Here is a 22,051-nt window from a genome sequence, read left to right on the forward strand (position 1 = left end):
ATTGACTTCAATGGGGTTCGTTGTTCGAAACGAACCCTCGAGCATCGAGGGAAGTTCGTTCCGAATAACGAGCACCCGAACATTTTGGTGTTCGCTCATCTCTAATTATATACTTTCAGAGTTCTGCCAATACCAGCTTCCAAATACACCCTAGCAAAACTCAAAATACAGATGTCCAGTTTTATCTGGGGAGGGAAGAAGCCTCGTCTAACCTTATTAGTTCTAGCTATGCATCTCAAGCTTGGGGGAGCAGATATTTTAAACCAAATATACTTTTAACTAGAGATGAGCGAGCGTACTCGGCCACGCCCCTTTTTCGCCCGAGTACCGCGATTTTTGAGTACTTCCGTACTCGGGCGAAAAGATTCGGGGAGCGCCGTGGGTGAGTGGGGGGTTGCAGCGGGGAGTGAGGGGGAGAGGGAGAGAGGGCTCCCCCCTGTTCCCCGCTGCTACCCCCGCGCCGCCACACCTCCCCTCGCCCCCCGGCGCCCCCCGAATCTTTTCACCCAAGTACTGAAGTACTCGAAAAGCGCGGTGCTCGATCGAGTAATTACTCGAAATGAGTATACTCGCTCATCTCTACTTTCAACCAATCAAGAATTTGGATACACAAAGGGATCGCTCGGGAATAGAGACAAATTCTCTGAGAGGAGGTGCAGCGTCCGAGGAACGAGCCCTAGCCTAGGAGACAGCGGGGTAGAGTTTGGGCCTTGTCACCCGGAGGGTAACCAGGGACACATCCTAGGGGCCGAGGGAAGGCTAAATGGGGTAACCCAAAAGTGGTTTACCTTGAGTTCTTTTGTCATGTGTGACGCCACCATTCCGTCCTCCGTGGTGAATTCTAGACGATGTAGTCCACACTTGTAGAGTTGAATTTCAAAAGCAGAAATGGGAACGGTCGGTAAAGCTGTGTACTTGTAGCATAACTCAAATTCATAAACAGTCCAAAACCGTTTTTACATCCACCAGCAAGACACTGATGCGGGAGGACACATGGTGTGACAGGGAAGAAACATGGGAGGACAGAGGAACTTTCACAGGCCAAGATATCTGTGGATCTCTGTTCCTGGACACCCTTCTCCTAACACTCGCCAACTCTCTACCAAAACACACTCGGAGCAAAAACATACGAACAGTTCTGCACGGCGGGGACTCGCAATCCTTGCGGTTTCTCTCTCTCACTCCTTAATTCTCCGGCTTTGGAAGAAGGAACCCAAGACACTCCTACGCCATCCTCTCGGCAACCACATATACATTGTGCTGTCAATGTACTGGCCAAGGAGGGCTGTCAATGTGCAGAAAGTACGGGGTGGGGTCGGGTGCTGTCATTGTACTGTCCGAGGGGGGGCGGGCTCTCAATGTACTTGTGGGAGGGGCTGTCAATGTAATGGCCGGGGGGTGCTGCTGTCAATGTACTGGTCGGGGTGGGGGTGCTGTTAGTGTACTGGCGAGGGGGGGGGGCTGTCAACTCATTGCACGGGGGGTAGGGGGACAGGGGCTGTCATAACTTTTCGCAGTGGGGGTAGAGGGGGTTGTCATAACTTTTCGTGCCGGGGGGGGCTGTCATAACTTGTCGCATCAGGGTAGGGGAGGGGGGGCTGTCATAACTTGTTGTGGAGGGAGGGGGGAGGGCTCCACCGACCGACCCAGCCAGCCACCATACCCAGCCACCCACCTAGTGTAATAGTCACAGCTCACCACCACCAGGGTAGGAAGTGAGCTGTGACTAGTGAATAGTGGACCCTGTGTTCTCAACATATAGGCGTCACCTCTCAGTGTAATCCTGTCTGTGCAGGGAGGGGAGGAGGTGAGCTCTGACTATTGTGAATGTTGGATCCTGTGTTATCTAAATTTAGTTGTCTCCTCTCTATGTAATTCTGCCTGTGCAGGAAGGGGAGGAGATGAGCTGTGACTATTCTGAATGGTGGCTGCTGTGTTATCTGTATATAGGTGTCTCCTATCAGTGTAATCCTGCCTGTGCAGGGAAGGGAGGAGGTGAGCTGTGACTATTGTGAATGGTGGATCCTGTATTATCTATATATGAGTCTCATCTCAGTGTATTCTCTCTGTGCAGGGAGGAGAGGAGGTGAGCCGTGACTATTGTGAATAGTTGGGGTGCTGACAACTAGTCGCCGTGGGGGGTCAGGGTGCTGACAACTAGTCACCGCCAGGGGTCGGGGTGCTGACAATTAGTCGCCAGGTCTGGGGGTGGGGGTGGGAAACTTGTCACGAGGGGGAAAGGGGTCAGTGTTACTTATCACGGGAGAGGGGGACTGTCAGTGTTACTTGGGGTGGGAAGCACCTGTCAAGCAGGGATCCTTGTTTCACAGTGGGGTGGTTGCAGGAGATGACTCTTGCCTGCTGTGTAAAGTGAATGGAGATGACTCTCCATTCACTTTACACAGCTTCTGTTCAGTACTGAATGGCTGCTGTTTACACTAAACTCTCATGATGAGTGTATAACAGACTCTCCTGGCCCCGCCCCCTCTAAGTACACTGTACAGCAGAACATCCCATACTGTAGAGAGACTTAGATGGGGCGGGGCCTGGGCGAGGAGAGACTGTAGATTAGTTCAATAGAGGTGGGCAGGGCATGGGCGGGCTAGGACAGGAGCTGAATGAGGCCAGGAAACCCTGCTCTTTCATGTCTCTTGCTGCCATGGGTAGAGTGCACACAGAGGGGGGAGAGCGCAGGGCATTGTGGTAAGGCAGCAGAACGGCGCCATCTGTGAAAGCTGCATTGAACATCAGATTACAAAGTAAGAAACAGACATAACAGCTGATCTGCCTGCCGGTTAGAGCCCCTGTATGCTGTGTGTTAACATGCTTAGCGAAAGGGAAGCATCATTTTTATAAAAAAAAATTTCTACCCTGCGTGGCCGGACAACCCTTTAATCTTCCTCGAAAGATTTAAAGGGGTTGTCCCGCGCCGAAACGGGTTTTTTTTTCTTTCAACCCCCCCCCCCCCCCCCGTTCGGCGCGAGACAACCCCGATGCAGGGACTTAAAAAAAAAAGGACAGCGCTTACCTGAATCCCCGCGCTCCGGTGACTTCTATACTTACCGGTGAAGATGGCCGCCGGGATCTTCTTCCTCCGTGGACCGCAGCTCTTCTGTGCGGTAGATTGCCGATTCCAGCCTCCTGATTGGCTGGAATCGGCACGTGACGGGGCGGAGCTACACGGAGCTGGCATCCTGCACGAGAGGTTCCATTGAAGAAAGCAGAAGACCCGGACTGCGCAAGCGCGGCTAATTTGGCCATCGGAGGCCGAAAATTAGTCGGCACCATGGAGACGAGGACGCCAGCAACGGAGCAGGTAAGTATAAAACTTTTGATAACTTCTGTATGGCTCATAATTAATGCACAATGTACATTACAAAGTGCATTAATATGGCCATACAGAAGTGTATAGACTCACTTGCTGCCGCGGGACAACCCCTTTAATTACTTCAGGGTCAGGGCCCTTTTTAAAAAATGTCACTATCTACAAGTAAACCTGCCTACAAAAATTATTAACAAAATCATCTCAATACCAGTGTTGGAAAATCAGATAGCAGACACCTGTATGACATATTGACAGGGAATCAAACTCTGATAAAAAAAAATTTTCATATGGAAAGAGAACTTGGGGAAGAGATTCCTACAGAGTCTTGGGAAAAATCGTTTTATTTAGCGGTGAAATCTACTCGAGGCATGGCCATTCTGGAATCCCAGTTAAAATTACAAATGAGATGGTATTATTCCCCCCAACTGATCGCAAACAGAATGAGAAAGGGAGACGGTATGTGCTGGAGAGAATACGGCTACAAGGGATCTCTATCGCATATATTTTGGTCTTGCCCAAAGATAAAAGAGTTCTGGAATAAAATCTATGATCTTCCTACACAGATGCTGTGAATACACGTTCCAAAAGAAGCCAAACTAGCTCTTCTGTCAGTAGACCTCGATACGTCTATAGATATCTGATAGGTCATTATATAAGGATGGCAAAAACAGTCATAGCCAGACAGAAAACGCCCTTTCCCCCCCGTCAATAGAAGAGTTTAAAAACGGATTAGCCGTGCACTGCATATTCGAAAAATGGTTAGCCATTAGAGATGAGCGAGCATACTCGCTAAGGGCAATTACTCGATCGAGCATTGTCCTTAGCGAGTACCTGCCCGCTTGGAAGAAAAGGTTTGGCTTACGGTGGTGGGCGGGGAGCGGCGGAGGAGAGCGGGCAGGCACGGAGGGGAGATCTCTCTCGCTCCCACCTGCTCACTGCCGCAACTTACCTCTCACCCGCGCCGGCAGCCGAACCTTTTCTTCCGAGCGGGCAGGTACTCGCTAAGGACAATGCTCGATCAAGTAATTGTCCTTAGCGAGTATGCTCGCTCATCTCTATTAGCCATATGTACTAATACACTAAAAAAATATTTGGAGACTTCGGATGCCTGCTTGAAATATATGAGATGAGAATACAACTAGTATTTCCACTGATTCAAAGATGCCAAGTTGTTTTTATAGTTTGTTTTTTCGTTGTTGTACCTGAAATGTAATGTAACAAATAGCAACATAACATAATGTTTGAATACGTGAAAAACGGTATATAGATATTTAGATCACATACTTAAAGGGGTTGTCCCGCGCCGAAACGGGTTTTTTTTTATTTTAACCCCCCCCCCCCCGTTCGGCGCGAGACAAACCCGATGCAGGGGTTAAAAAAACAAACCGCTCAGCGCTTACCTGAATCCCGGCGGTCCGGCGTCTTCATACTCACCTGCTGAAGATGGCCGCCGGGGTCTGCTCCCTCCGTGGACCGCAGCTCTTCTGTGCGGTCCATTGCCGATTCCAGCCTCCTGATTGGCTGGAATCGGCACGTGACGGGGCGGAGCTACACGGAGCCGGCATCCTGCACGAGAGGCTCCATTGAAGAAAGCAGAAGACCCGGACTGCGCAAGCGCGGCTAATTTGGCCATCGGAGGCCGAAAATTAGTCGGCTCCATGGGAACGAGGACGCTAGCAACGGAGCAGGTAAGTAAAAAACTTTTTATAACTTCTGTATGGCTCATAATTAATGCACAATGTACATTACAAAGTGCATTAATATGGCCATACAGAAGTGTATAGATCCACTTGCTGCCGCGGGACAACCCCTTTAATGTCTAACTTAAATACAGAATGTTTGATGCAAATGAACGTAAATCTGTAAACGATCATGTCAATTTTTTTCATAAAACCTCCAAACAAAACAGTTATTTACTTCTAGATTTGTAACAGATTTTACTGACTTCCACATGACCTGATTTTACTTGCAAATCACCAAAAGTCAAGAAATGTTTGGTGGATGTAGTATGGGAGCCATTGTGTATTGTAAGGGTCTTGTAGTGCTCAACGTACATATTGAAATATTTGTCTGCTTCGATAATAAAGGCCTAATTGTAAGAGCCACGAGGATGTCTGAGTGGAGGATACAAGGCTTTGTATATACATTTATTCATATATAAAGAAATAATTCCACGTCATGCGAGGTCACAATCAGCTCATCTCTGCTATTTTTATAACCACATATACTAGGGGGTACCCAAAAGAAACAGGAATCCCCTTCTAGTGTTACTAGTGCAGGATACTCTTACTAGATGACTCTCTGCGGACCCTGCTGAGGCGGTATACCAGCTGACGTTGTTGGTGAAGGTTGCGTTCAGCTCCAGTGTTTTTTACTCTAACAAGTTGTTCAGTTCTTCACCTGTTTTGTTATGGCCGACTCGTACAAACAACATACAGCAGGGAAATTCTGTTTCATTTTCCAATGCTCAAAAAACTCATAAGAAAAGGTTGCACGGAGCAAGATCGGGTGAATACGGAGGGTGAGGCAAGGGCATCATGCCATTTTTCATCCATTTTTTTCATTGTTTAACACTCAGCGCTGTGTGGTCAAAAGCGTTGTCATGATAGAAGAACTAGTCACCTGTTGGTCCACACATCGCTGAATGTTAAGCAATTTTTGACGAAAAATGGCATGACAGCCCTGGGCTCATTCTCTGTATTCACCTTATCTCGCTTCAATGTGACTTTTTTTTCATGAGTGTTTTGAGAAGTGGAAAAGGAAACAAAATTTCACAGCAGCACGTTGTTCGTAGGAATCGGCTATCACAAGATAATAAAAAAAACTGAACAACTTGCTGAATAAAAATTAAATGTTACCAAATGTAGCCTCCCCCAACAACGTCAGCTGGCATAGCACCTCAAAAAAGTTTCGCAGGCATTCACCTAGCAACGGAAGCCTGCACTAGTAACGATCCATCCGCCAGAAGATGATTTCTTTTACATTTGGGCACCCACTCATATATTTGCACAAAAAGCTTTTATTGCTCAAGTCAAAAAGTTTAAAAATTAGTGTCAACTTTTTTTTATTAATCGAAGTAGGAAAAATTGTTATTCCTATCTCATCAAGTTATTCCCGAATCACTGTATAGAGAATAACTTTGTAAGGTTTTTGTTGGTTTGTGTTGCCTGGGATCTGTTGTACCACATAGGTCTCTAGCAGCACAGCCCCTTAGATGTGGAATGATTGAGCTGGCTGGGTTTGGTGTTCTCCTGCTAGCCAATCACCACCGGTCTGTTTGCAGATAAATATACGCCCTCTGCAAGAGGAAGCTGGTATCCCTTCACTCTAGGGTTTGGTTTCCCTGGTGAGCAGTCATGGTTCCTTTGCAGCTTGCTATCTTATCTGTGCCCTGTCTTCCTCTCTGTCCTGGGTCTGTTTTCCAACCTCCTATTTTTTGTAAGGCTTCCTGCAAATGTGCATCTGCTCTTATGTTTATTTTCTGCCTTTTTCATGTCAGTTTGCCCCCACTTTGTCCTGCAGTTGCCTGTGCAGCTTGCTGTGTGTTTGGTGTCTGGTTTCCTTGTCCATGCAGCTTGCTGTGTAATTTGTGTTCTGTGTGCCAGTCTGTTCTGGTTCTGTGTATTAACCCTTCAGTTATAGTCAGGACTGAGGTTCCACCGTGGGGCCGTCTTTATCGAGGCGATCGCTATGCTTATAGATAGGGTCCTGCTATTTTCTCTGCAGCTTGGGGTCAGTTGTCTTGCTAGTGTAGGGACCCACAAGACAACGAGGAGGCTTGTAGTGACTTGCGGGCTTAAGTCACTTGGCCAATCCAAGAACCAATACCTTGTACTTTCATAGCATTTCCATTTGTTATGTGTGCTGGTATGCAAGGTGAGTGTTTGGGCCCTGTTGGCAGTCCCTATCTCCGGTAACGTTCGTGTGGACCTGGTGCTCATTTGCCCACACGAACGTAACAAACTTGCTGATTGGTTGGGATCCTAACCAATTCAGAAATGTCTACCCCAGTGCGTCCATAAATTGACAGCAGTAGCTGTGGGATGCTCGGAGATTGCCAAGGACTTGGGTTTCGCTCTCTTGCAGTTCCTATTGAAGTGAATAGAGTGGTGAAGCATGTGCACGACCACTGCTATCAAAATTTTTGAAGGCACCAGGAGAGATATCTCTGGATCGGTGGCCATTCTAGAGGTCAGATCCACTGGCGTAACTATAGGGGATGCAGAGGATACGGTTGCACCCGGGCCCAGGACCCTTAGGGGGCCCATAAGGCCTCTCCTCTCCATATAGGGAGCCCATTATAAATCATTATAGTTGGGGACCCTGCTACAGATTTTGCATTGGGGCCCAGAAACTTCAAGTTACGCCTCTAGTCAGATCCCACTGATGAAAAATTTTCTCCTAACCTGTGGATAAGGGATAACTTGCTGAGATAAGAATACTCCTTTATAGTAGTTGGAGCTCTGAAGGGGTATTCTGGTGAAAGTGAGTTATATGCTTCATAAGGTGATAACATGTAATTCTATAATATAATGTTATAACCTGTTTTACAATGCTACAGAGATATTCTTTTACCTGTGCTCTCCCCCCACTTAGTTCTCTATTGGTATCCAGTGGTTACGTCCTGTATACTCTGCTGTTTTACTGGTCAGGCATGCTCAGTTCCTCCAAAGTCTGTAATGACGACAGTTTGTACAGTAGTGAATGTGCACTTGTCAGTAATTGATCATGGGGCATTTTGGGAAATGTAGTTTTTGCACTCCCTGGCAGCCATTTTAAATAACAATGTAGAAATCTGAATCTGGCTGGAAAACAGCGGTGACGCATGTTGACAAAAAAATGTACTAAAGTGCAGTTTTATGATTTAGATGAATGTTTGGAATAATGGCAATAAGTGGAAACATGAGGGAAATTTTGAAAATTTCGCCCGGTCTCCGAAATACCCCTTCAAATCTCCTGTATATATTGTACAAGAAACTCAGCAACTTAATATCTAAGATAGGCCGCCTCCACACGACCAGATCAGATTCTGCATGCGGGATCCCGCAGCGGAATCCAACCCTGTGTCCGGCCGGTGACCCTGTGTACCTGTCCTAATTCTTCTTTTTTCTGTACTGTGGATGTGTCGGCTGTTGCGCCGGCGCACATGCGCAGTACAGATTATGCAGCACAGCAGCTAGACCATGACGTGTATCCTGCGGCCTTCCTGCAATGATGATTGCCGAAGGGCGCGTGTTGGAAGGCTTCCATTGACTTCAATTGGAACTGTCCGGACGGAATCTGCCTAGAAATAGAGCATGCTGTGTTTAGCATAAAGGAAAAGCTGGCGAAGGTTTTTAAAATTTCTACCACTGTTTACAAAAGTAGACCAACGGGGCAACACACAAAGAGACCTCCTTGGTTTTCCCCTAAGTGTTTTGTGTATTCCAAATAGCTGACAACTTTGCAATTATAACTATAATTTCTAATTCCACTGAATAATTTTCCTGAGCATGGATATTAAAAAATATATAGACTGCAGTCACCGTCCTGAGCTCCCTCTAGTGGTGGTTGCAGGGAGAATGTTGCCCACCCATAGCGGAGGCTTCCTGCTGTCAAGGCAACATCACAGCTGTCCTCTTCATGCTTTGTGTGGCTCCATTCAGATGGAGACCCAGAGCAGTGTGTGATGATTGCTTCTAGCACCTTATTGCAACCCTCCAGTTTCAGCACAAAATTCTGTTCTGGGACCAGAGGTGGGTATATTCTCTGTAGTTGTTCTCTGCCATCCTGCCAATCTGCCAGTTTCAGGTCCTGATTTGGCCTTTCAAGGTGGCCGACTCAATCTTCAGACTACCTAATTCCCCCTGTGCATTGCTAGTGTTAGACTACGAATGCACTATACCTGCTCTCTGATTGGCCAGAGCTGCACATGTGATGAGCACTACTCAATCGGAGCAGTGGACAGTGTGCATTACGTGGTTGGAGAATTGCTGCAGCCACATGAAAATGAGGCCTAGAACTGGTGGAATAAAGGGGTGGCAGAGAAATACAACGGCAGGTAATATGTCTTCCTCTCCCTCCTGTCCTAACACAGAATTTTGTCCTGAAACCAGAGGGCTGCTTTAAAGGGTCCTATATTCTTGGCTGGTATTCATTAATCGGCAAAATATCTACTGTGTAAAAGAATCTTAATGGACCGGCAGCCTGCATGTACTACTGCCACCCTGTTTATTCCTAGACATACCGTACCCTGTTCTTGGGATTGGTAGGGGTCCCAGCAGTTGTACACCCACCAATCAGTACGTTATCACCCATCTTGTGGATAGGGAATAACTTGTTTTCATTGGATAGCTGTTTAAGTATTTACAAGCTATTAGTGATAAACAATGAAACACCTGATGTTGTCTTCACTATTAGCATTATAAAGAGGCTGTCCTACTTCTAGCTGTTTTGCTGTAGGAAGCAGACAGCTCTCTACTTTGCACAGTGGCCTGGGGTGGTACTGCAGCCTGTATCCCATTCATTTCAATAGGACTCAGTTTGCAGTATCAACCCAGGTCACTGTGTACTGTACGGAGCTGTCTGCTTCCTGCAGCAAAACAGCTAGATGTGGGATAACCCCATTAAGCACTTTTATGCAGATAAATTTCGTCTCCTAGGCTAAGGACTGACATTTGTTGTCCCTCGCATTAGTATGACATTGTTCTGGTCTCCTCCAGGAAACTGTCCTGTGTTAAAGACTGTAAATTAAGGAGTGTTAATAGTTGATACTTTCTGAATAACTTGTTAGTGAGGAGGTGAGGTGTCACCATGACACGGCTAACACTCATCACCTCAGGTGTGGGCTTTGTCAGTAAATGTTTGTAAATGTAGCTGCTATATACAGTAGAAGCACCTCTGATGTGTATTACCTTTTACATGTTGATTATTTTTTGCTGGGTATTTTACCTTTACCTTTACATGGGGCGATTATGACCTGAATAATCACTGAAAATAGCGAATTCCGGCGACAGCCATCCTGTGTGCACTGACAGGGCACCGAGCGAGGAATTGCTCACTTGTGGGAATCACTTGGTTTTTAGATCACCTATCAGCTTGTCTATGATTGACTGCCTGTTTGCAATAAATGAAGGCTGTTACAGTATACTATCTGTGATACGCCAGCCCAGGTGCCCTAGATCTCACCCACTACCCCTGTCCCTGACTGCTTCCCTCCACTCCTGGCTAACCCCAGGCGGGCAACTGGGCATCGGTCCCTATTCTAACTAGGGACCGAAAAAGGGACGCTGGCGTACCTGGATGGAAAGGGTAGAATACCGACAGAAAAGGCAGATGTAAATAACATACACAAACAATACTAAGCAGAACTGAGACAGATGGAAAACCTGGCGGATAATAGCAAGGTATAGCAGACAAGATGACAGAAGCAGGAGACCAACAGAGGCAGACTAGCTAGCACAGTGAGGGAAACCAATAACTGGCAGTGATTGCAAGTTTCTGCTCGACCTTTAAACAAAAGCCTCTGCCCAGGGGCGGAGAGAGGGAGATAGCCAACTCCCAACAGAACACAATAAAAGGGAGCTCATGCACAGCAGCTGCACTCACAGGTGCCACCAGCACCACGCCGGTCAGGCACCTGCGCCCCTGGCAGCTGAACAACAAGCCTAGGAGACGCACTCCAATCGCGGGACCCTGCACACCGCCGCCCTGGGAGGACCAGCAACTGCCGCATGGTAACAAAGGCAGGAGGAAGGTAGAGATCTCTGCCTCTATTCTCTGAATGACATTTGTTTCTGTGTGAAAGTACAGAAGCAAAACTCGGTGAGATGGCTGTCAGGTTGCTTATGTGCCCAACAGTTGTTCTATGTAAAAGTACCTTTAGATGTTTTTTGTTGTATTTAAGACAGCCCTATTTACATTTGCTCAAGAAAAGACTAAAAGCAATGGGATGAAGCTGAAAGGGGGGAGACACAAATTAGATATATTAGACAAAACTTTCTGACACTGAGGGTGATCAATGAGTGGAACAGGTTACCACGGGAGGTGGTGAGTTCTCCTTCAATGCAAGTCTTCAAACAAAGGCTGGACAGACATCTGTCTGGGATGATTTAGTGATCCTGCATTGAGCATGGGGTTGGACCCGATGACCCTAGAAGTCCTTCCAACTCTACCATTCTATAATTCACTAGAAAATTGTTACAAACTGTAATACAAAATTGAACTGCGGGATCCCATAATCTGCTTTTCAAAATTGCAAATTTTGTGCCCTCATGAGATAATAGTGCCCTCTTTGTACCCCTCACAAAGTAATAAAGGCCCCCTGATGCCATATAAGTCCTTCTTTTCCCTCCTTTCACTGCACTGCTAATTTTTAACAAGGAGTCGGTTCCTTACATCCCATGTGCGCCATATGGGATTGCTCTTCCACCTCTGTCTTTACTCTGTAGTGTAAACTACAAGATTCCTTCTACTCCTCATTTCCATTGACTGGAGCCTGTCTTTACAAGCAACTAGTCAACATATAAAGAAAATTAATTATCTTGACATTGAATTATTTAGTCAGTGAGTCTACATTGTAAGGCCTTAGTCACACGGGAGTTTTTTCACGCGATTTGCGGATCGCACGACGGATGCGCATCCGCAAATCGCGTGACCGGTGCGCGCAAGTCGCCCGCAAATCGCCCGAAAATCTGCTCCTAGCCGCGTTTCATTAGAAATGGGCCGGAGCTGTCCAGAGCATTGCATTCAATGGAGACGGCAATAGAGCCGGCTCCATTTAAAGCAATGCGCTGCGGGCGAGCCCGGGATGAATTGTCGGGAAGGGCTTAAATATATAAGCCCTTTCCTGCAATTCATCCTAAAATGTGTAAAAATAAAAAATATATATATACTCACCTTCTCCCGGCAGCCGGAGCTCCGTGCGGCTGTCCTGCAGTGGGTGTGAAGGGGGTGTGAGTCAGACCTGCCCCCTGATTGGCTCAGCGCTGAGCCAATCAGAGGCATGTCTTACTCACACCCATTCATGAATTCATGAATGGATGTGAGTCAGACCTGCCCCTGATTGGCTCAGCGCTGAGAGGCAGCAGTCACTCACCCATTCATGAATGGGTGTGTGAGTGAAACCTGCCTCTGATTGGTCAGGGCTGTGACCAATCAGAGGCAGATCATTCAGCAGGCGAGGATTTTAAAGCCCCGCCGGCTGAATAGTGCCGAGAAGCAGTTCAGGAGAACTGACAGCGGCCGCGGCTGGACTCCGGCTGCAGCGGAAAGGTGAGTATACCATTTTTCTTTATTTTAACACATTTTAGGATGAATTGCAGGGAACGGCTTATATATTTAACCCCTTCCCGACAATTCACCCCGCGCACGCCGGCAGCCCATTGCTTTCAATGGAGCGGCTGTATTGCCTGCTCCATTGAATTCAATGGGCAAACATCGTTCTTCTCTGTCACAGCTGTTACAGCTGTGGCAGAGAAGAATGATTTGTCTTCTATATGTTCTCAATGGGATCGGCGCTGCTGCAGCCGGCCCCATTGAGCGCATATAGAGAAGAGAACAGGAATCGCAGATCGCAGATAGGTGCGATCTGCGATTTCTGTTCTATAATTTATCGGACGAGCGCATAAAAAGCGCTCATGTGTCCGATACCATTGCAAAGCAATGGTTTTATAAAATCGCCGGATGCATGCGCAAATCGCGGCTAAAAACGCCCGTCTGACTAAGGCCTTACTAAGAAAAGACACTTTTCAAAACTGTCCATAGTAATAGTTTTCTTATGTCCAAATGTTCAGATCACAAAAAATGGTAGACAAGTGTCCTATATGGGCAATTTAAAAGACAACAGAAACACTACTCCTAAAAGTCAAATCATGAAAAATAGTTTTTCAGTTAAACCCTACCAGAAAAAAACACTAATCACATTCAAACATGAAAGAAAATAAAAATAAAACATTTTGGCACCCAGGCAATTACAGGAGAAAAAGAGATCCTAGAAACACCACAGATACAAATAACCAGCATGCAATTGTGAAAATACAGAAAACTAAATTATCCATTTTTCCAGCCAACTCTTGAAAGATTCAGTAGATCTACCAATCTCAACTGCAGTTCTAATCCTATAATATATTAGAATATCTGTGTGGACATTAGTATTTTGGCTGAAGCCTTTGTACACAAATAAACATCGGTCTAATGTATCTCTGGGTTATATCGAAATGAATGTATGATGTTGTGCAGCGGAGTTACAGGATTGTTACTTCTTGCACTTTTACTCCAATGCAACAAATAATTATTTTTTTGCTCTTTTGAAAGTGGAAACAGGACCCTTGCATCGGCGCGTCAGGGATTAAAAATTGAATTTATCACTGATGCAGCTACTGTCAGCTTTAGTAAAGGTATGATGACTTCTTCTTCTCTTACCCCTATGTAGAGATATTAGCAGTTTTGCATAGGCAGAACTGCAGGCAGAATGCCTATAAAGGGTTGTGGGTAGATGCAAAACCCCTCACAGAATGCGGGCCCAGGGCAAACAGCTGATCATTCTGGGTCCTGCTCTTGGCACCCTCGGCAATCAGATTATGCTCGGAAAAGCCACAGGCAACTACGCACATCGCCTGCAGCAGGCGCTGCAGAAAAAGCGTAATATTATAGGATAGCCATTCACACAAATCACTGTCCTGTAATACCAGAATGGGAGCTACTTATAACAAAGCTCTATGATGTTTATAAGCCCTAATATGGCATATGAACAAGGGTTACACTCTTGGCAGAACCCTTTTAAGTTTGTTTATTGGGTCATAGGTGGTACTCTGCTACGTTGTCGAAAAACCAAGTGATATGCCTCGAGGAGTTGTCAGATGGAACCAAAAATTGACTGGAAATGGTCTCCATAACCATGCCACCAAATAAATCTGTAGAAGGTCTTTTTGATAAGTAGCCAGACTACAACTACTACAGACTGTGCCAACAAATCCATATAAAAATTCTAACTATTAAACCTAATTGTTCCAGGATTTAGTAAACCAGAAATTGAAAATTTCTGTCCGATATTGATATTCATGCGTACGTTTACTATATTCTGAAATACACTCGTCTGTAGAGTTTTGTGGAAATTGTCCTGATTTTGTGGTGTGTGGGTAGGACATCGGTGTTTTAGAGTTGGGGCCTAATTTTGCCCTTGTCTAGTTTAGTTATTTTATTTTTAAGCAATCTTCCATCTCTATCATCCGAGATTCACCAAAAAATAGCTAACGTCTTGTCTTGCTCCTAGAGCTTTCTCCTGCAGCCAGCTAGAAGTGACAGGTAACAGCGTTGTCACACATCACACCAGCTGCCTGACTTCATTTCTAAAAGATAACTGGTGAGTAAACATTGGTGATGAAAGGTCACTGAGATAAAACTAACAGAAATCGGAAAAGAAAATTGAAAATCAGACAAGAATAGGACATGCTTCAATTTTTTTTTACTCCAACTGTTCATCCAACTTAAAGAGAGCCCGTGTGCATACACCCATTCAAATAAATGGGTGATATTTCCGTCCAAATTTTAGGCCCGCAAATCGGATGGAAAAATGACCATGTGCATGTACTCTAGGCAATTCTCAGGCTATTGTAAATGAGCACCAACTGACAAAGTATCCCCATACAGATTGCATACAGGGGAAGATGTGCCACCAATGAGTGAGCATTTTTCTGCCCACACAAGGCCTGATCTGTTTATGTCTAATCGTCAGTCCTTGTAGTTGATGGTAGCAATGGTTAGCCTTTTATCCTGCACCAGTAAGCAGGGAGGATTCCAGTTCTATGTGGGCCCTTGGGTGACAAAGTCACAGTGGGATTCCACGCTTGGATTCAAAAGTGTAGAGTTTTCCTACATTGCCATTGGCTCCCAAAGCCCAGTTGGCCTTGGCATATTACTAAGTTTTACTGGTGCTTATCTCTCTCTGAGTTAAGGTGGCTTTAAATGGGACAACTGTTGGGTGCATGAGCGCCTTGCAGTCATCGCAACAACTTATCATTCCTTACTTTCACATGGGTATTGAGTGCAGAGTGATGGGGAAAACTTGTTTTTTTTAAAGGCCACAACATAACCAAAATGTAAATAAAAGTGAAAGGGTCTGAAGACTTTGCCTATGCATTGTATGTGTAAATGGTCACAGTTCTCAAATCCATCTGATTCAATCATTATCTGTCCTTCAGAAATGTTTTTTTTTTGATCAATCACTATTATCTGTGATATCAGTGATCGGAAGGGAAATCCTCATTATGAGTAATAGCAGGGTTATATTTTACCAGAATGCAAACAAGCCACCAGTCTGTTCCCAACCCAGCAAAACTTCACAGTATGTAAATGGAGAGTTCATACCAACGTCCTGATCATTAATTAACTAAATCTTGCTCTTAAGCCAGAACCATCCCATGTAAGCTTAGTATTCTTCAACAGAGCTAGTTATTACTACTTCTTGCTATTCCAGATAGTAGCAGCTGTCCTATGGCAGGTGCAGTTCATAGATTAGGAGGGTGTATAAAGAGCAGTTACCTAATACATCTTTATTACTAAAATCAAATCCCTTTAACTGTGAATGATTTCTGGTTACAACTCAAAGGATAATTCTAGCTATGAGCAACAGAGATGTAAATTGAAACTCATGGACCCCGAAGCAAAATGAAAATGTATAGCTATTAGAGATGAGCGAGCGTACTCGGTTCGGGTGTTTTTGCACTCGAGCACTGCTTTTTCCGAGTAACTGACTACTCGGACGAAAAGATTCGGGGGGCGCCGGGGGGTGGGGGGCGGCGTGGTGGAGCGGTGGGTAGCAGTGGGGAACAGGAGGGAGCTCTCTCCCCCCCCCCCCCCACTCCCCACTGCAACCCCCCGGTCACCCCCGGCGCCCCCCGAATCTTTTCGTCCGAGTAGTCAGTTACTCGGAAAAAGTGGTGCTGGAGTGAAAAAACACCCGAACTGAGTACACTCGCTCATCTCTAATAGCTATGCCTCTGATGAGCTTGGTCACATCTCTGGTCTAGTTTAAGGGCATATTCACACTAAGTGTATGGACTACAGAATTTACATCTACACATTTCATCAAAATCCGCATGGAATTCTGTCACGTGAATAAACTCTTAAATTGATAAGGGGAAATGTAACAGGTAGTTGTTTAATACTGAAAGACAGTCCTGCCGTAGGCAACCAAACTGCTCGCTCTCTCCCACCATCACTTTTAAACTTATGGCACAAGACACATCTGCACGCATAGTTAGAACAACTCTCTAAAATACCCCCCAATTGCATTACACTCCTGGCAGCAGAATACATGACACGACTTCGGAAGAGAAGGATTTAGGGGTTCCAACCTTTGACAGCTTCAAAATAAGTGAACACTGTGGTCAGGCGGTAGGGAAAGCAAGTAAAACGCTTGGCTGAACGAGAGGTATAACCAGTAGAAAGAGGGAGATTGTGATCCCGCTTTATAGAGCTCTGATGAGACCACATCTGGAATACTGTGTTCAGTTCTGGAGACCTCATCTACAAAAAGACCGATAAAAGAGAATCAAAGATGGGCTACAAAAATGGTGGAAGATCTGAAGAACAAAACTTATCAGGAAAGACTCAAAGAATAGTGACGAGCGAGCGTACTCGCTAAGGCAAATTACTCGAGCGAGTATTGCCTTTTGCGAGTACCTGTCCGCTCATCTCAAAAGATTTGGGTGCCGGCGGGGAGCGTTGGGGGAGAGTGGGGAGGAATGGGGGGGAGATCTCTCTCTCACTCTCTCCCCCCCACTTCCCCTGCACACTCCTGCAACTCACCGCTCACCCCCGCCGGTCCCCGAATCTTTTGAGACGAGCGGGCATGTATTCGCAAAAGGCAATACTCGCCTTAGCGAGTACGCTCGCTCATCTCTATTAAAGAACTTTATTTGTATAGCCTGGAGGAAAGAAGGGATAGGGGGACTTAATTGAGGCCGTTAGATATGTAAAATGTAAAAATAAGGTTGCGTTGGGCATACATATAAGGTATAAATAAGGTTCATCAAGGGGGCACAGTCTGAGATTAGTTGGGGGGAAGATTGGAAGCAATGTCAGAAAATATATTACTGAGAGTAGTAGATGCTTGAAGCAAACTTTCAGCAGACATGGTTGAAAAAGTAGCAATCAATGGATGTAAACTGCCTGGAATAAGCATAGAATTCCATAAATGAATGTAAACTGCCTGGAATAAGCATAGATCTACCCTGAGATAGAAATAAATAATTTAAGGTCACACTAGATGGACCATGTGGGCTTATTTTGCCATCAATCTTCAATGTTTCTATGAGAATGGGTTCAGTCAACAGACTGCATATACAAGCTGCAGTAAAACAGTCTGCTGAATTCTGGAAACTTGACATTCTCTGGAGCTCTAAAGGGTTTCCTTGGATCGTCATTCCAGCAAAAATTTTATATTAGGAAACTTTTAAAAATACAACTCCTCCATAGGTAAAGCTTCATATTAACACCCAGATTCACGGGGCGATGGTTTCCTATAAAAGATGCTAAGTGTTCACATGATTCCAATTCAACCATAGCTAGCCATGAGACATTACTTCTAAGTGTTCTTAATATGAAATACATAATTCAGGTCACATAAGGAGAACAGTGATTTAAGACTGCTGCTGAGTGAGAAGCATGTAAATATTCTTTAATTAAAGGGTGTGCAACTTGTGAGTATTCATTCCTCCCACACGTCCCATGAGGCTATATTTTCCTGAGTTGCTCAGATACTAGAAAGTCTGTTGAGCAATTATTTATTGCCCTGCTGGCCGATCCATCAACACACACTGTCCAGCTGTTCCCCTTTTCTGAGTGCATGGTGCATATGTTACTACTGTGCGACTCCAATGCCCGAGTCCTTAGTCCAACCCACTTATATTGTTCTCTCCATTATGATAAAGCGTATCCAGGATAGAAGATTCCCAGCTTGTGTCTATGCTAAGTCTGACCTCTCCGGAGGATTACACATGGGGGCAGGGGTAGATATTGGCAGTGCCCTGCTACTTTTTACTTTCAATGGTTCATGAAACTAGTAAGACAAAATCCCCACTTTTAAAATGATCACTATGAAGAGAGAAATTAGACAGTAGGACCCAATGAAGTATGTGGCAATATGTTGCTTTTCTTTATCATTCATGCATCTCCAGCTAACTGAAATTGTAGTTGTGTTACCCTCATTGTTGGCAGCAGGAGACTGAGAAATACATACCCTGTTTCCCTGAAAATAAGACATACCCTGAAAATAAGACATAGCATGATTTTCCAGAATTTTTGAGGATGCAAAATGATTTTTCAGGCTTTTGGAGGATGCTTGAAATATAAGCCCTACTCCAAAATTAAGCCCTGCTAACAGTTAATTGAAAAAGTCAATTTAAATAGTGTCCAGGCAGCTATACATGTAAAAAAGTTAAACCTTTTTGAACAAAAAATAATATAAGACACTGTCTTATTTTCGGGGAAACACTGTATTAGATTTAATTTGTTTCTAATGATGATAATCATCATCTTTATTATTATCTTATTATCCCTTGGTATAAAATAATGGTAGTAAATCATGATCACTTTAAATTTCTTTGGCTGTATATAGCTGAAAAATGTTCTTTAAAGGGATGTTCTATATACATAATTGCCCTTAAGAAAATCTCTGATCTAAAAAAGTAAACAAATTTTTATCAAACTTTACAGATATCATTAGTCTGTTCCCGAGGTGCTTGACTACTTCTGTTGGCTTCATTGACATCACTAATCACTGTAGCCTATACAATATGAGAATATGCTGTGAAATGTTCTTGCTTCGCTGAGATGTGCTCTTACCGCGCATGTTCGGCCGCATCAATGGACTTGAATGAAGCTGAGCATGCGCAGTAAAACTTCTTTGCATCGCTGATATGTGCTCTAAATGCACAACTGCGCATGCTCGGCCTCATATTATATTGTATAGGCTCCACTGATGTCATTGGAGACCATAGAATCTATAGAAGGAACCAAGCATATCAGGAACAGACTGATGATACCTGGGTCCGGGCAAGCATCAACGTTGGGAGTGTGTTACCCAAGTAAGGAAAAAAGTGGAGCTTACTGTGAAGACTCAACCTGGGAATCTAGGGAGAGCAGCAGGATGAAGATGGCATAAAACTGGAGTCTTCCCGGTTTGCACACATGGAAGTCATTGCTGATCTCAAGAATGGTACAATATTTCTAAAAGACGTGAATTAGAAATGTATTCTTTAGATTAGATATGTTTTAAAGGGCATTTATGTTTATGGGAAGACCCCTTTAAAGAGCATCTATCACCACAAATCATCATACTTTAAAGAGCAATAGACCACTCCCACAAAATAATAATATACTTTTTCTAAACATGCTTCAAGGACGTGGCCTATTTTAGTACTTAAAGGGGTTATCCAGTTGTAAACTAGTGTTGGCCTATCTGCAGGATGGGTCATCAATAGTAGATTGGTGGGAGTCCAGCACCAGATATCCCAGCCAATCAGCTGTTTTCCAGGCAGATATGCTCTTGCACTAAGATGAGTTCTGCAGGAAGCAGACAGCTCCATTCCCACTGCAGTGACCAGTCTTGGTATTACACCCATTCACTTCAATGGGAACTTTGCCTGTAATACCAAGCATGGCCACTGCAGTGGGAATGGAGCTGTCAGTTGATCAGTGGGGATTCTCAGTGGCAGATCCCTGCTGATCTGCTATGGCCTCTCCTAAGGATAGCCCATAATTAGGCAAACACAATTCTGGGATGCATTAAGAGAAGCACAGAGTCTAGATCATGTGAGGTAATTATCCCCATCTATTCTTCCTTAGTCAGGCCTCATCAGGAATACTGTGTCCGTTTCTGGGCACCCCACTTTAAAAAAGATATCGACAAACTGGAGCAAGTTCAGAGAAGAGTTACCAAGATGGTGAGCGGTCTGCAAACCATGTCCAATGAGAATCGGTTAAAGGATCTGGGAATGTTTAGCTTGCAAAAAAGAAGGCTGAGAGGAGACTTAAAGGGGTTGTCCCGCGAAAGCAAGTGGGGGTATACACTTCTGTATGGCCATATTAATGCACTTTGTAATGTACATTGTGCATTAATTATGAGCCATACAGAAGTTATCAGAAGTTATTCACTTACCTGTTCCGTTGCTAGCGTCCTCGTCTCTATGGTGCCGTCTAATTTTCAGCGTCTAATCGCCGGATTAGACGCGCTTGCGCAGTCCTGTCTTCTTCTTTTCTGAATGGGGCCGCTCGTGCCGGAGAGCGGCTCCTTGTAGCTCCGCCCCGTCACGTGCCGATTCCAGCCAATCAGGAGGCTGGAATCGGCAATGGACCGCACAGAAGACCTGCGGTCCACTGAGGGAGAAGATCCCGGCGGCCATCTTCACCAGGTAAGTAAGAAGTCACCGGAGCGCGGGGATTCAGGTAAGCACTATCCCGTTTTCTTTTTTAACCCCTGCATCGGGTTTGTCTCACGCCGAACGGGGGGGCTATTGAAAAAAAAAAAAACCGTTTTGGCGCGGGACAACCCCTTTAATTGCTGTCTACAAATATCTGAAGGGCTGTCACCGTGCAGAGGGATCAGCCCTATTCTCATCTGCACAGGGAAAGACTAGAAGCAATAGGATGAAACTGAAAGGGAGGAGACACAGATGAGATATTAGAAAAAACTTTCTGACAGTGAGGGTGATGAATGAGTGGAACAGGTTACCACGGGAGGTAGTGAGTTCTCCTTCAATGGAAGTGTTCAAACAAAGGTTGGACAGACATCTGTCTGGGATGATTTAGTGATCCTGCAGTGGAACAGGCGGTTGGACCAGATGACCCTGGAGGTCCCTTCCAACTCTACCAGTCTAGGATTCTAGTTTTCAACTGGACAACCCTTTTAAGGATGCAATGATTTTTTGGAATTTTCATCTACTTCTCAAAAGTCCTAACTGTTTTATTTTTCCATCAACATAACCATATTAGAGCTTGTTCATTGTGTGGCGAGCTGTAGTTTTTATTACTACCACTTGAGGGTACATATAATGTATTCTAAAACCTTTAATCATTTTTCAGGTCTGGTGTCGGATTGCCATCAAACCCAATGAACCTCCTCAATTGGATGAGTGAAGGCTGATGATGTCACAGAGGGAGCTCAATCACTTTGTTAACCTCTTCTGGATTAACATTTGGGGGTACTAGGCTGAACTGGATGGACATATGTCTTTTCTCAGCCTTGCATACTATGTTATGTTATAATGATCAACAGCAGAAATTGTCTCTGATCCCGGCCATTGTAGTGGGACTACAGCTGTCAGTTATTGCTTGCTCGCACTGCAGATGGCTAAGCCTGTGCTATCTACATGCTTTCTGTGTACAGCATTTTACATGAACCGCTCCTCTTCCATGATGTACATGTATGTCATGGGGTTGGAAGGGTTTAACAAGAAAGAAAAAACGCTGCATACATGATTATATATAGATAACCTGATTCCCCAACATTAGTCGGGTCTGAACTTTTGGGCTCTTCAATGCTGGCATGCCCTGAACCCTTCTACAATCCACCAGAACACTATGCACTGTCAGGACACAGGATTGCATAAACTGGAAGTTTAAACTTGATTTCTTTGGCTCTCTGCATACTACCAGGCAGGGGCGTAACTAAAGGCTCAGGAGCCCTGATGTAAAAGGTGAGCTGGGGCATCCCCTCTATCTGTATCTGTACCCGTACCCTAAACC

The 22,051-nt window shown here is 45.0% G+C and overlaps 2 long non-coding RNA genes across 2 annotated transcripts in view; one reads left to right on the forward strand and one right to left on the reverse strand.

Annotated features, from left to right (window-relative positions):
* LOC136623065 (uncharacterized) overlaps positions 1-22,051 on the reverse strand; it is a 47,389-nt gene that overhangs the window by 21,140 nt on the left and 4,198 nt on the right. The window lies entirely within an intron of this gene.
* Positions 13,638-21,710, forward strand: LOC136610081 (uncharacterized). Its single transcript, XR_010790065.1, has 3 exons — positions 13,638-13,701; positions 14,577-14,666; positions 21,389-21,710. It is a non-coding gene; the product is annotated as an uncharacterized lncRNA (long non-coding RNA).

Source organism: Eleutherodactylus coqui, chromosome 1 (genome assembly GCF_035609145.1).
Source record: "Eleutherodactylus coqui strain aEleCoq1 chromosome 1, aEleCoq1.hap1, whole genome shotgun sequence".
In the NCBI taxonomy this organism is placed as follows: domain Eukaryota; kingdom Metazoa; phylum Chordata; class Amphibia; order Anura; family Eleutherodactylidae; genus Eleutherodactylus; species Eleutherodactylus coqui.